The following is a 13,764-nucleotide window of genomic DNA, read 5'->3' on the forward strand; positions in this document are numbered from 1 at the left end:
GGTGGGTAAAGTGTGTGTCATGCAAGTCTCAAGAACTGAACTTGATATCCAATACCAACTGGAATATGCTGGAGATGTGGCTTTCCAACTGGAAAGCCCCTGGTCTCAGTGAGAGACCCTATATCAAAAAACAAGGGTGGACGGTTCCTAGGAACTTCCGAGGCTGACTTCTGCCCTCCATATATACATCTGGGATGCTCAAAGATTGTCGTGGTTACAAGCCAGTCTATACCACAAAAATAAAGCCTTATTAATAAAACAAACAGAAACAAGAAAGCAAGCAGTCTTTTAATGGTTTTATATAGAGACTGGGAAATCCAGGCCACATCTAGTGAGGGCGTTCTTCTACAATAACATGGTAGAAGGCAACACCAGGGCAGAGTGTGGGTGGTATGAATGAGAAAGTGGAAAAGGATAAGTAAAAGAGGGTAGAGCACAGTTGGAACAGTCAGATTTACTGATCTGTAAATCAGAACATCAGAATTACTGATGCAATGGCATTAATCTATTCATCAGCATAGAGCATATGACCTAAACGCCTCCCACTAGGCCACAACTCTTACACTGTCAATGGTACCTACATAGCCATGTATTAAAGCCTTGAGCCCGGCTGGTTGTGCTATTTTGGAAGGTGCTGAAAACTTTAGGTGGTGGGCTGAAGCTGGGGGAAGCAGGTCATTCACCAGGGCACTTATCATCTTACACCACATCTTGTCCCCAGCCCCTTCTTGACTTTGTCACTGTGTATGTTTTCTGTCTTCCCCCACTCACTGCCACATTATTTTGCCTTGCCTCAGGCCCAAGCTATGAACGCAGCCAATCTTGAGTAGAAACCTCTGAAATCTAGAACCAAAATAAAACCTTTCTCTTCTTAAATTGTTTTAGGTATTTGTCACAGCTACCAAAGAACAGTTACAATGACAAATTAGTTTGAAGGGGTCATTTACACAACAGCAATCAAGTAACATGATTGGTAAGAAACACTAATATTATTTGGTATATTTTATGACATTCTGTATGGACCATATTTTTTTTTTAGATTTATTTATTATGTATACAGTATTCTGCCTGCATGTGTATACCTGCACCCCAGAAGAGGGCACCAGATTTCATTATAGATGGTTGTGAGCCACCATGTGGTTGCTGGGAATTGAACTCAGAACCTCCGGAAGAAGAGTCAGTGCTCTTAACTGCTGAGCCATCTCTCCAGCCCCTGGACCATATATTTTTAAAGGTAATTTCCCGCTCCCCTGGGGAGAAGTGAGGGGAGAAGTTATAATCAGTTTATAAAATTGTGTAATTGGTACATTAAAAAACAAAAACTTTCTGGGCAGTGGTGGTGCATACCTTAAATCCCAGCATCGGAAGGCAAAGACAGGTAAATATCTGTGAGTTCGAGGCCAGCCTGATCTACAGAGTTCCAGGATAGCCAAGGCCATTACAGAGAAACCCTGTCTCAAAAATCCAAGAGTTAAGCTTTTAAAAACAAAAACTCAACATTATTCCCTTAAACTCTCTGCTTCATGACCGACAGATTTAAGTCTAATCTAGTAACAAAAAACTGAAATCTTTTTGAAAACAGGGTGAAGCAGAAAGCTTGCTCTCTGAAATGTAAACTTAGTATTTAAAAAAAAAAAAACATGATTAATCTTAGGAGTTTGGACAAAGATTAAGATGACAGAGAGTATGGGCCAAGGGCCAACGCATGTGTGTGTATACACTTGTGCATGCGTGCGTGTGCAAAATACCTGAAAATGTGGCGGAATCTTTTTCTACTATGCACAGGGTCCTAAGCTGGATACTCAGCACTGCAAAACAAGAATTATTTGGCTGGGCACTACATAGATAAAACTTTCTGACTTTAACCCCAGCTCTGAGGAGGCAAAGGCAAGTGGCTTTCTGAGTTTAAGACTAGCCTGCTCTACATAGTGAGTTTAGTGAGACCTTGTAAAAAAAAAAAATAATAATAATAAAAATTAAAAATCAGAATTAGTATCTCCAGGGCTTTATGTTTGAGAAGCTAATAACAACAGAAACACTGGAATAAGCTGTATGCTTATAATTTTCATTCAGGAATACGAACTGTAATTCACATAGACAACAAGAGATTTAATGGAGACCCATACTCTCTGTCACCTTAATCTTTGCCCAAATTCCTAAAATTAATCATGCTGCATTCAGAAAAAACAATTCAAAGGAAGAAGCACTGGAACACTAATTCAACACACACACACCACACACATTTTTGTCTGAATGTAATGCAAAATTCCTAATTTCAAAGCAATATATGTGTACATGCAGGCACACATACAAATACTATGAATATGAGAGTATTTTTTAACTTTTAATTTCTTTCAGGTTTACTTTATGTTTATGATTGTTTTGCTTGCAAGCATGTATATGCACCACGTGTGCTGATATCCAGAGAGAATGTTGATACCTGGAACTGAACTCAGGGCCTCTGCAAAAGCAAGTGCTTTTCACTGATCAGCCATCTTTTCAGTCCCCTAGGGAAATTTGTTTAAAGAATAGAAAGATGTGCTAAGCTAAAAACAATAAAACTCAAATGAAGGAAAATGTATAATCTCAGGTTTTTAAAATGTATTTATTTTATTTAAGTGTGTGTGTGAGGTGTCCTGAATGTATCTATGTGTACCATATACATGTATGTGCAGATACCCTCAGAGACCAGAAGAGGACTTCGGATCCCCTGGAACTGGAGTTAGAACATCATAAGGCACCTGATGTTTGTGCTGGAAACTGAACCTGGGTCCTTTGCAAGAGCAGAGTGTTCTTAACTGCTGTATCTCTGGTCCATAATCACAGTTTTATAAAAAGTAGCTATCAGCGCTAAAAGCTTCAAGAGAAGCTAGGAGGCGGTGGTGCACACCCTTAATTCTAGCACTTGGGAAGCAGAAGCAGGGAGATCTCTAAATTCTAGGACAGCCTGGACTACAAAGCAAGTTCTAGGTCAGCCAGGGCCTTACACAGAGAAACCCTGTCTTGAAAAACAAAACAAAACAAAAAGAGCTTTAAAAAAAAAAGCCACACATCCTTTAATTCCAGCATCCCAGCATTCACTGAGGAAGGTAGAGGCAGGCGAGTCTTTGTGAGTTCGAGGCCAGTCTGGTATACAGAGCTAGTTCTAGAACAACAGCCAGGGTTACACACAGAAAACCTGTCCAAAGAAAACAAACAAACAAACAAACAATTAACAGTTGTTCTATTCAGGGCAAGTGTTTATAAGTGATCTATTTAAACTTTAAAAAATTGATTTAAAGTTATTTATTAAATATTTGTGTGCACACATGCAAAAGTATGAACAGAGTATCACTTTAGGGAGTTGCTTTTCTCCTTCTCCCTTGTAGGGGAAGGGTCTCTTGTTTTTGCCATGCTGCAATACTAACAGGCTAGGTGGCCCTCGGGCTTCTGGGGGATTCCATTTCCCATTTCTCCACTGCTTCCCATCTTATGGTAGGAGTGCTTGACTGGGATTATAGAGGTGACACCTCACCTCCTTTTGGGGGCTCATTTTGTTTATTAAATGTGGGTTCCAGGATCAAACTCAGGTTTGCATCCTACACTGACATTTGGAGTAATTGTTTCTTATGGGGGGTCTGTCTGATGGTAGGATGTTTATATGTACTCCAGCCTGTGCTCAGTAGATTGACAGTATCACCCCCTCCTCAAGAATTTCACATCCCTGCCCGGTGGTACTTCAAGGCTAGCCTGGTGAGTTCCAGGACAGTCAGGGCTACACAAAGAAACTGTCTCGGAAAAACAAAACAAAACAACAACAACAAAAAAGTTCCACATCTCCAAATGTCCTATGGAGGGGAAAAATGCAATGTACCCAGTTGAAACTCACCGACACAAATGTTTACAAACTCCCAAACCCTTGTGTGCTCGAGAGCTCTGTGAATGTGTATGTGTGTGCATACCAGACCTCTCTGACACATCTCATTTATAACATTCCCCAGTCTTGCTTCATATAATATTAACCAACAAGAACTTTCAAAAGACCAGGCCTACAGCTCCCAATAAAAGTAATTTTTTTTTCTGGATTCTCAGTCTTTGGAAAATTTCCTCGATCCTCCACTTCCAGTAAATGTCTTATCAGCAGTTAGCTCCACAGCAGCTTTACTCAGTTCCGATTATCACTCAGATAGCCGCCGCACCAGTGAAAAAGAGTATCACATACCGGTTCTGTTACTAAGTTCACACCAAATTAACTTGGTATTTGTTGCCTGTCACATTTCTTGCATATAGCTGACTAGAGTCACAACAGTGCTGAACAGTGAGGCAATCAAACCCCGGTCACCAATGAAAATAAGCATGAACTGCTGACCACTCGTGAAGGGGTTTGCTTTGGGGCTGCATTTCTTTTCGTGGAGTCATTAAGTCCATCCATTTCAAATACAAAACAGGGCACCATAGTTTTAAAGGAACGTATGTTTCCAGCTGTACTCCATGATCCCTAAAAATATGAACCTCAACTATGAATTCTATTTATCTTAGAAACAATTTAGCGGAAGGGGCTCGGGCCCCAAACTCAAGTGTGGTCACCATGAGCAGAGAACTCATTGGTGTGTGGATTGATTTATGAGTACACAAAGGTATACTCACATAAATATCTCCGAGGCTGAAGTAAACAAATAGACAACACTTTGTACATGAGCAAGAGCGAAGCAAAGGTAGCCTCCAAGGGTTCCAACTGTATCAGCTGTGTAAGCTTGACTTCCCGGAGACTGTTTCCTTGTCAGAAAGATGATAATAACACTATACTTACTCCAAAGCAACGCTCTTAACTCAGCACACAGAAAACTAAATAAATATCACTCCTTAAAGTTTATTACAAGGTCAGCTTCTGGCCAGATAAAAGCCTCCGTGCATAAACTTCGCACTCAAAGAAGCTGATTTAAAAGAAGGAAGAAAAATCCTGATTTTTTTACACAAGTAGCAGGTATTAGGGGACTAGTGTCTCAGAGCGCTTTAAAGTACGAAACTGGCGACAATCACAGAACCAATTTCTCTTCCAATTACTTTTTTTCTCCAAATCTGCAAAGAAACTGATACAGATATGTTTTCAAGGAACTTTATAAGCCACTAGACAACAAGTCAACTCTTTGTTATCTCCACACGTAAGCCCAGTTAAGCCCCTAGGTACAATTACAGAATAACTTTACAGAAAGTACAACGAGGTTTTAAAAGCGGCGGTCAACAATTTCTGGGCAGCTATGTCAAATTTCTGTCCTGAGAAACAAAAGCCGATCTGCCTGGGAATCAAAAATTCCTGAGAAAGATGAGGAAATGCCTCAGCCGGGCCTAGGCAGCTCTCGCGAAAACCTGTCCCCTCCTCGCACAGCAAACCCCTCGCGCGTCCCGTCCTTCCCCGTGGGGCGTAGATGTCGACTCCACCCGAGGATAAAGAAGCGATGACAGCAGGTTGGGTCCACGCCTCTCCCGCCAGGACCCCTGAGGCCCGCAGCCCCAACCTCCCTGCCGGGGCCCGCCCGTGGGCTCCGCTGGAGACCGGCGGCCCCACCCGCCTGCGCCCCGCCCCCGCCGCCCTGCCCGGGAAAGGCCGCCGCCGCGGGGCCTGCAGGTGGGCCCGGCCAGTCGCTCGAGCAGCCGGCGCACGAGCGAGCGGCAGCGGGCGTCCCAACTCGGTCCGGCCGTCACTTACCGGCGCCTCATGGTAGCGCAGCGCCTCAGCCCAGCCACCGTGCTGACGAACCGCGCCCGGCAGCTCGGAGCGTCCCTCGGAGCCCCAGCCGGGCCCCACTCACAGCCATTCAAACGCCGCCGCGCGCGGCCCGCCGGGATAGCAACCCCGTGGGCAGCCCGCGGACCCCGCCCAGTGCAGGCTCCGCCCCCTCGGATGCCGGCAGGAGGGGGGAGCAGAGCGCGTGGCAGCGCCGCCCCCTAGTGGCCGCAGCTGCTCACGGATGCTCTGCGGTGCCGGTGCAAAAGAATTGCTGCTCTACGGGACGCAGGCCGCTAGGATAGAAAGACCCCGAGGGATAGGGATAATATGGTAAGGGACCACACCCGGGGCAGACAATCTGCTGTTAAAATACCGTTCAAGGGAAGATGAGCGCTCATTCTCATTCAAACGACCAGGATATAGTGGTTAAAAGCTTAAACTCTGGAACTATGCAACCTTGGACAAATCACATAAAGTGTGTGTGTGTGTGTGTGTGTGTGTGTGTGTGTGTACGTGTTTGGCTTCCTCGTCTGTAAAATGGGAACGATAACAGCGTATCTGCCTCTTAACCTCAAATGGGTTAATACATACAAAATTATTTGGAGAGTACCCGGCTCCTGGTAAGCTCTATATAATTCCTGACTATCTTGTTTTGTTTCCTGTTATGTGTCAGACTTCGAGAATATCTTTAACTATTCTTATAAACTTTATTATTTAAAAATAACTTGCAACTCCCAGCCTCCCAAACCCACAGAATACTGCAAAAAACTTCAGATGATAAGGCCCTCCTCAGGAAGCAGGTTTGGTTTCGTTGGGATGGGAACACTTGACTTTGAGATTACGATTGGTTCTGTCCCTGACATGTTTTTAATTACTGAAGACAATTCTCTCAATCAGAGACTAGTCAGGGCAAGTCTCTGGTCAGGGTTACCAAAACGGAGACAGTAAGTTTGTCTGCTGTGGCTGTCTTCCCCTGGGCAGAAGCAAGCAAGAAGGGCATTTGATGGAAGTCTTTCTCAGTCAGACTACACATCCCGTGGCTCACTCTTTTAAGAACTTTTAGGGACTAAGGAAAGGGTTGCTTAAATTAGGTCCAACATATTTAAAAACTTCCTCTGTGCCTAGGAGGCACATCTCCAGGTGCTGGGGACAACAGGAAGTGCCTGTCGATGACTTGGAAAGTCAGAGAGCGACAGTCCCAATACACCGCACTGAGTGAAGTCATGAAAGGTATATTCTAAATGCTGTGGGCATTCAGAGCACTAATTGGGGCTGAGGGGCCATTAGGTGACTATAATGTAATGTATTTCCTTCTGCAGTATCGGGGCTCCTACTTAATCCAAAAAAAAATGTAATGATGAAAATTTGAAGCAACCAGTTATGGCAATGGGAAAATATTTTTCGCATGCTTTGTGTGAGCAATGTCTTTGAGCGTTTCTCAGATGATGCCAAGCACAAGCAGGCACATGCCTCCGTGTGTGGCCACACCTGTCAGCTCCAGCTGGCTGGGTGAGTGAAAGGAACCGGGGCAAGGCAGGCTGCTTCCTAAGCATGGCTGCTACGAGGTAGGTGGTGGTGGTTTAAAGTTTAACACACCTGAAGTCACTTTCCCTCAAGGTATTTCTTCACCGTCACGAGCACGAATTTCTCGATGGCCCACTATGCAATAAAGAGCTTTGCCGGTCCCTCAGCGGAGGAGACTAAAGAGTTAAGACCTGTTCCTAACCTCAAGAGCGGCTAGGTGGTGTGGCAGCAAATAGCAGAGACCCAAGACCGCTTCATTAACAGAAACATCTCATCAAAAATAAGCAGTCCCGGTGCCTAAAGACCAGAAAAGAACGTCAATGTTCTCATTTACGGAACCTGTTAAAATACAGAGTCTCAAATGGGTTCTTTTTCGAGACCCAGACTCTAAGGTATACACCAGCAATGAGCTGCCCTGGTTTCCCAACTCTCATATTTTAGCACAAAGATGAAAGAAAACTGCGTGGTATTGAAACCTTTGAAATACATATGAATTGTACTATGCTGATCCTGAAAGCACCAATACTTTTCCCATCAATAAAGTTGATCTTTTTTCTTGGTACCCAATAAAGTTTGATTCTTTTAATGAAAGAAGCATAGCATGGGTCCGGGGAAATATCTTGTTGGTGTATAGAGCTTGCCTTGCAAGCGCAGGGACCTGAGTGCAATCCTCAGAATCCATATTTTAAAAGCTAGGAGTGACGGCTCATGATTATAATCCTTGTAATGAGGAGGTGGAGACAGGTAGACAGACACCTGGGCTTGGTAGACTACTCTAAAAATAAGAGGAGGGAGATTGTGGTGTGCAGGGGTACTTGCTTTTAAATTCCCGCACTCAGGGGTATGGAGACCCAGGAAAGAGGCAAGCAGATCTCTGAGGTCTGGAGCCTGGTCTACAGAGTGAGTTTCAGGGCAACCAAGGTTACACAGAGAAACCCTGTTTCAAAAAAACAAAAGGAGGGGGCAGCAAGATGGCTCAGTGGATAAGGGCACTTTGCTGACTTGGGTTTGAGATCCAGCACTAATGGAACCCACATAAAGGTAGATGGAGAGAACCAACTAACTACACACACACACACACACACACACACACACACACACACAACACTCGTGCACCATATTTTTTTTTTAAAAAAGACAGTGCCAGGAGTGTTGATTGTTTTCTGTCCTGCCCAGTCCTTGTTCTGCCCAGTTCCCACAGTCATTTTGTCTGAGACTTCTGACCTGCTTGGTTTCTGTCCTCTCACTAGGTCCCATAGCCATTTAGCCCCAAAGAAATCACACAGAGTTCTATATTGTATAAATTGATTGGTCCATTAACTCAAGCTTCTTATTAACTCTCATAATTTACATTAACCAATTATTCTTATCTATGTTAGCCACATGGCTCAGTACCTTTTTCAGCAAGACAGGTCACATCTTCCTTCTGCTGTGTCTGAGAAGGACTGGGGAAGGAGCTTCCTGATTCCCAGAATTCTGTTCTCATTGACCAGCCTCTACTTCCTGTCTGGTAGTCCTGCCTCTACTTCCTGCCCGGCTACTGGCCAATCAGCGTTTATTTAAAACATAATTGACAGAATTCAGAATTGTCCCACACCACCAGGAGTGGGAAGAGGAGGATCAGAAGTTTGAGGCTAGCCTGGGCTAGACATTTTTCTCTTCCCCTTGGTCAGTATTCAGAAAACCATCTCCAAACACAAACCAACAGAAATACATACCCTGCAAACTTCATTGCCAACACACCACCCTTCCCCCACCCCCTGCAAAATGACCAGGTGTGGTGGCACACTACTTCAATCCCAGGACTTAGGAGGCAGGGGTAGGCAGATATCTGGAAGTTTAAAGTTAGCATAGCTTATGTACTGAGTTCCAGAGCAGCCAAGGCTGTGTAGTAGGAACCTATCTCAAAACAAAGAGACAAACAAAATGTAGACAATGGTGCCTTTAGGAATGACACCTGAGGTTATCCTCTGGAGTCTACATGCACACACATGCACACACACAGACATGTACCTGCAATCACGTGAGCATAAGTAAGAATAACCCATGTATTCTTTTTATACCCCAACATGAATATTTATAAACAAATGGTGGCTAGTTCCAGATGGCAGCGGGCCGGCTGCAAGGGATTCTGCTCCTTATCTTTTCCTTGCAAGCGAACAGGCAGCTGAGTTGGTCTTCCTGCCTCATTTGCAGAGAATTGCAGAAGAGTGTGAGACCACTCGGTGGCAATGTGTCAAGAAACCCATATCCACAGACAACCGTAGGTAATGAAGTCTATGTGAAGATCTCTGTACACCACCTCTTAGTGGAGTTAGGGGTGAGGGGGTGAAAGAGGGTTTGAACTGGGCCTGACATGCTGGTCAGGATTCTGACCGCTCTGCTGTTCTAGAGAGAGAACAGGAAGTAGGCACTAAGTGCAAGGATCGCTGTCTGCCCTATGTGAGCAGAGTGAAGACCGCTTCGGAGACTGGTGGGCATGAAGACCGAAACCTACACAGCAACCCAGAATATTGTAAGCACCTGGGTTTATCAAAGACGGTGGTTGGAGGTGCTTGAGAATTCAGCAGAAACTGCTAAGCAGGGTAGTGATGGTTACTTCATTCTTCTGAGGACTGACCCATCACCAGGGTGCCGAATGACCTGGGAAGGGCAAGGAGGGCTGGCAGCAACCATAGGTATGAAGATTTGGATTGGAGGTTTAGGGAACTGAAGTAATGATGGCCTTGTAGGTGGTGTTCATCCACTTGAACTGACACTAAGATACAGTGCCCACAGCAACAGATCATCTGTTCCACGAGCAGCTTCCACTGCTCTGCTTCAAGCACCTCTGGGAAGTTCCAGCCAGTTAACTTTGGCAAAGTCAATCCCCATCTTCCTGTGCAGGCTGTGGAAGGAAGTAGCAGCAGCGCCAGATAAGGCAGCTTCTGGCTTAGCGGACTCGTGATTGTCTCAAGCATTGTAATGCCAACACCCTGCTTTGTGCTAGTAATAACAGCTTTGTTTGTTTCCGGTGGATAGGCGAGGGAAGAATTAAAGGACTTGGGGGCTCTCTCGAGAGGACAACGTATCTCTGATGCATCTACAACTCTCTTATAGCCAGGAAGCAGTGCATTTTAGAGAAGACATTTGAACCTATCAACAGCTCAAATCCTAAGTGCACGATTCTCTTACAAAATTGTACCCAAGAATGTTCACAACAACGTGTGTGTGTGTGTGTGTGTGTGTGTGTGTGATAGTGAAAGATGGGAACAATCTCAATGTTCATCAGTTGGAGATTGACAAAGTTTGAATGCACCCATGCCACATAGATTTTGCATCCTCAGCACACAATCACCTAGATCTAGATCTGAATAACAGACATGGAAGACATCCAAGCAGATTAAATAAAAAAGAGTAAGCTAATAGAGTTTAGTATGTTCCTATTAATGTAATTAGTAAATCAAATACTCCATCCGTAAATGTATTTTTATTGTCATTTATTTGTGTCTGTAGGTCAGTTTTCTTTTTCCATCATGTGGATCCCAGAGATCAAGCTCAGGCTGTCAGGCGATTTTATTCACTGAGCCTCTCTCCAGCTCCCCATACATGCGTTTTAAGGAATGATTATCTTTTGAAGCATTAAAAGTTACTGAGTTCTGCTTCCCCCTCTGATTAGTTCCTTGGGCTGATCTAGTAAAGTATGAGTGACTTAGATGTCAGAAACTTAAGTTCTTACTATTCTGCAAGCTGGGAAGCTCAAGATCAATGTGTGGGTTAGTTCAGTCCCGAGGTTAGGGCTCTCTTCGTGGTTTGCAGATGGCTGCTTTCTTGCTGAATTCTCACTCGGCAGGGATGGGGAGAAGGCTGTTTTCAGTATTTTCTCTCTTCTTCCAGGGTTACTAATGCAATTATGACAACTCCGCCCTTATGACTTCATTCAATCCTAAATGCTTCTCAAAGCCCTATCTCAAAAAAATATCACACTAGGGATTAGGATTTCAACATAAGACATCTGTGAGAGACCCAGACATTAATTAGTCCATCACAGTCCTTCAGAAATCTAAGGTTGTAAACAGCGCTTTGTATTTGAACTGATTGCTGTTTTAAAAATGGACACAACGGGATTTTTTTCTAAAGGTCTTGGCTTGGTCATTCTGATTTAGACACACTTTAGTCCACGTTCAAGAGGCTTAAATCACTCACTGGGATGAATGGATGCAGCCAGAGTAACGAAACTTGGAGAGACCGGCTAGGCCATCATGTTATATCATTATGACTCATGCTACGGTTGTAGTCATTCTCATCCTTTAATGGGTTCTGTGGGAATGGCAACCCTCCCAGCTTCCTCAGCAAGTGCTGGAGGAAAGCATACTATAATGAGAATTTGTTAAGATGTGAATTGCACAACACCACTCTTGAAATGAAGAAAAGGTAATGGCCAAGAATGGTATGACTAAATCAACATCATTTCAGAACACCGCTCTACCAGTCTGTTTCACCTTGGCAGGAGCATCTCATGTCATTGCAATCATAAACAAGAAAAGGAAACTTCTAAAAATTAGAATCCCTGTAGCTATTAAGTGGCCATCCAAGAGTAATTAGTAAGGTATGGTCTCCCAGCCCCCCAACATGATTTGAAAACCCAAACAGACAAAACGGAGGGTGAAAGTTTCCATTTAAGACCCTATTACTAACAGAAAAAAAAAATGCATCATGAAAGGAGGTCTTTGAGAGTCAATAATGATAACAGAGTCAAAATAGCAAGGATTTGCAAAGACGACCCATTTATTGACACAGCAAAGAGGTTCAGGGGCTGTTAGAGCATGCTGGGCTAACTGGTTGGACAAGAAAGGGTAGTCAAATAGGATTATAGAGATACTGCCAGACACTCCAAAAGAAAACTGATGACGTATCTCTAAAAGATCTCTCTCTAGAGGTATCCTTCCTTGCAAACCTGTCTGATTAAAAAGTTTCCCCATTCAGGTTTTAACCCAAATGCAACTAGCTGGAGACGAATGGCAAGAAACAATTTTTCTGACACCTAGGAGGAATCAAGGATGAACTACAGAAACCAACACAAGAGAGGCTTGAGGGTTTCAGCTCCACAATACAACAACCGTCTAGTGTGTATCAGGCCCTGGGCTTGATCCCCAGCCCTGTAAGATACATACAAACGTGCAAGTATCACACATTATAATAGTCAAACAAAATAACCCACGAGCTACCAAACTGAGTTTTGTGTTTTGTATAATAAAATAATGGTTGCTCAAAAATACAAAGTAAGAGAAATTTGATGTTTATTTTGCAGTTTCAGTATCTCAATTTTCCTGAGTTTCCCAATTCACTTCTGGTCCACTCAGAGGTACACAAAGAGGCTCTCAAAAAAAAAAAAAAGCCTCTCAAAGAGGCTTGAATTCAGTTGTAACAACTAAAACTTTATCATTTTAGAGTAATAAAAGGCTTTTGTTCAGTGATTTTTAAGTCTTTCTGTACAGTACTATCAAAAGAACCACAAGAAATGCTGATGCCCAGAGCCCACCCTTAGAGATGCTCAGAATCTTGGGAAGCAGTGCCCAGGCACAAGTCATTCTCCTGAAGGGTTCCAAGGTAAGTTACTGTTTTCTGTTTCTGGTGTGTCATACTTTATGAATACATGTTTCTTTACTCAGCATCACCTGTGTGTTGACTTTGAAACAATTCTTGGATGAGGAGACCAACTGCCATGATTACTGATCTTGCCCTTTAGGATGACTCTGCCTACAGGGGGCAGGTTCCACTCTATTCCAATTTGAGTTGCTGTATCTGCCCATACCGCAGTACAGACAATGCTCCCAGTCACTGATACAGCACACAGAACTACAGAATTGGAAAATAGAGCGGAGGTGGGACTCTTTGCGTGTATATCACCACACTCTTAGGTGGCCAAGGAGGTTTTTTCAGCCTTATACTCAGCCACACTGTCAGTACACTCCCTTCGTCGAAACAGCAGCCATAACAAATTACTTGCAAATACTATAAATAAAACTAAGTAAAATAAATAAACTACTGTTTTTTTAAACTTAAAAGTGGGCATTTAAAACAACTCTTCTAAAATGTACATTCTCTCCGATCTAACAGTTCCATCCCTAGTACGATAACTGAAGGGAATAGACGTACTAGGTGATCTTCACACTAAAATTCAATTAAAAAAGGAGAGCGCGGAAACAATTTTCCAATAATAGGCCAAATTACAATACAGACAAGCTATCGAATAGACTCCATTTTCCAGGAATGCTAATGAATACTTAATAAAAAAAATGGTCGTAGGTTACAGATCCTATTTAATCCCACAATAGAACTTCAAAGTAGGCGATCTTTCCATTTTTGCACGACGCAGGTGGAACAATGGATTTGGCGGAGTTGAGCTGACACAGCAAGTCTTAAAAGGAGACTTAAAAGGAGACCAGTTAGATCCTGAGCCCACGTATCTTCACGCTCCCAGTGTCAGCCTCATTGGGTTGGTTGGCGAAGGAAGTGGAAAAACAAACAAACAAATAAAAACCCAAATGTGT

General features: G+C 43.5%; 1 protein-coding gene across 3 annotated transcripts in view; it reads right to left on the minus strand.

Annotated features, from left to right (window-relative positions):
- Katnbl1 (katanin regulatory subunit B1 like 1) overlaps positions 1 to 5,827 on the minus strand; it is a 39,265-nt gene extending 33,438 nt beyond the window's left edge. For 2 of the 3 annotated variants that reach the window (XM_087911312.1, XM_087911310.1), the window contains exon 1: positions 5,687 to 5,827. The gene's annotated coding sequence lies outside the window, so the exon portion shown is untranslated. Of the gene's footprint in view, positions 1 to 4,626; positions 4,824 to 5,686 lie in introns of those variants that run through there. The other variant, XM_087911311.1, reaches the window with a different exon arrangement.
- Positions 5,828 to 13,764: the final 7,937 nt, after the last annotated feature.

This window comes from Myodes glareolus, chromosome 10 (assembly GCF_982192425.1).
Source record: "Myodes glareolus chromosome 10, mMyoGla1.1, whole genome shotgun sequence".
NCBI classification, from domain to species: domain Eukaryota; kingdom Metazoa; phylum Chordata; class Mammalia; order Rodentia; family Cricetidae; genus Myodes; species Myodes glareolus.